Source organism: Orycteropus afer, unplaced genomic scaffold (genome assembly GCF_000298275.1).
Source record: "Orycteropus afer afer isolate SDZICR_OR568_19922 unplaced genomic scaffold, OryAfe1.0 scaffold00030, whole genome shotgun sequence".
NCBI lineage: Eukaryota > Metazoa > Chordata > Mammalia > Tubulidentata > Orycteropodidae > Orycteropus > Orycteropus afer.
Genome location: NW_006921617.1, coordinates 19,174,401 through 19,176,727, shown reverse-complemented (window position 1 = coordinate 19,176,727; position 2,327 = coordinate 19,174,401).

The following is a 2,327-nucleotide window of genomic DNA, read 5'->3' as shown; positions in this document are numbered from 1 at the left end:
TTCAGCAAGCAGTTGTTCTTATATCTCAGGTTGTTAAGGAGTCTTCCTTTAATCCCGATGCCACATTCTTCTTCATATAGTCCAGCTTCTTGAATTATTTGCTCAGCATACAGATTGAATAAATATGGTGAAAGAATACAACCCTGACACACTCCCTTCCTGATTTTAAACCATGCAGTATCCCCTTGTTCTATTTGAACTACTGCCTCCTGGTCCATGTACAGGTTCCTCATGAGCACAATTAAGTGTTCTGGAATGTCCATTCTTCTCAGTGTTATGGAATGTGTTATGATGCACACAATCAAATGCTTTTGCATCACCAATAAAACACAAGTAAACATCTTTCTGGCATTCTTTGCTTTCAGCCAAGATCCATCTGACATCACCAAAGATATCCCTCTTTCCATGTCCTCTTCTGAATCTAGCTTGCATTTCTGGAAGTTCTCTGTCAATATACTGCTGTAACCATTTTTAAATTATCTTCAGTAAGATTTTACTTGTTTGTGATATTAATGATCTTGTTCAATAATTTCCACATTCTGTGGGATCACTCTTCTGTGGAATGGGTACAAATATGGATCTCTTCCAGTTAGTTGGCCAGATAGCTGTCTTCCAAATTACTTGGCATAGACGACTGAGTGCCTCCAGTGCTGCATTCATTTGTTGAAACGTCTCAGTGGGTATTCCGTCAATTCCTGGAGCCTTGTTTTTTGCCAATTCTTTCAGTGCAGCTTCAACTTCTTCCTTTAATACCATTGGTTCTTTATCATATACCACCACCTGAAGTGAACATCAAACAATTCTTTTTTTAAAAAATTTTTTATTTTAAGAGCTTATTTTACATTCAAAGTAACGTACATTTAGTTTCATTGCCCATTCACCATGTCCAACCCTAACCCAGTCTCCTCCCCTCCCTACCCTGCAACACTTCCCCTGTGCCCCTCATAATTATGCACTCCTGTTTGTCCTGCATTTCCTCAGTTTGAATGTTGGTCCTTTGGTGTCCCATGGTCTGTGGTTCTAAGGGTTGTATTACCATTGAGTGTGTGGGTGCGGCATCCTGGGTTGAATGGTCTGCATGTATATCTTGTTAACTAGTGGGCTGAGAGCCCACCCCTGGGAGTAAGTTTTATTCCAGGAGCCGAATGTATTTCAGGGCCATAGTATTGGGAGTCTCACCAGATTTCATCCAACCGGTAATTCTGGTCTCAACCAATTCTTTTTAGTATAGTGACTCTGTGTATTCTTTCCATCTTCTATTGATGTTTCCTGCATCATTCAATATTTTGCCCATAGGATCTTTCAATATTGCAACTTGAGACTTGAATTTTTTCTTCAGTTCTTTAAGCTTGAGAAATGCCAAGTGTGTTCTTCCTTTTTGATTCTCTAACTTCAGGTCATTACATATTTCATTGTAACAAATGACTCTGTCTTCTTGAGCTGCTCTTTGTAAGCTTCTGTTCAGCACTTTTATCTTGTCATTTTTTGCATTTGCTTTAGCTAGTCTCTGTTCAAGGGCAAGCTTCAGGCCTCTTCTGACATCAATTATGGACTTTCCTGTCTTTTTAATGACATTTTGCTTTCTTCATGGATGATGTTCTTTGTGTGTGTGTGTGTGTGATTTGGGTGAAGGTTTACAGAGCAAATTCACTTTCCATACAGCAGTTCACATATACTTTGTGTCATGATATTGACCACAGTTTGCCACAATGCAACAGCTCCCCACCACTTCCTCCCCATAGTTACCTCTTCCCTGTGTCCATCCCTCCATGCACTCCGGCTCCCTGAGATTCTCCCTGTGCTTAAGCACCCTTCTTTCTCCTATGATTGTTCTCTCCAAGGAGTGTATCTACTTAAGGTAAATGTTCAACTCATATGCCTATATTTTGTTTGGTTGGAAACCACAGGTGTGGGTTTAATTCCAGAACTGAAGGCCAGCTAGGGGTCATACTCTCAGTGGTTCCACCAGGCTCTATTGGACCAGCAAACCTGGTCCCCCCACTTTTTTCTCCAAATGATCTTGAGTTTTGTTGCATACTGTTCTCCCTCTCTATCAAGGATCTCCTACATAGATCCCCTTCCAAGTGGATGACAGTGGTAGCTGGGCACCATCTAGTTATTCTGGTCTCATAGTCATATAGACTGCAGATCGGATGGTATACCAGTCACTAGGACTAATTGTTTCCATGAATTTTGGTTTTCTTCATTCTTTGCTCTGGATGAGGAGATACTCATCGTTGCATCTAGATGGCAGCTTGCTAGCTTTTAAGATCCCAGTCGCTACTCACCAAAGTAGGAGGTGGAACAATGTTTTGTATAGTATGTTA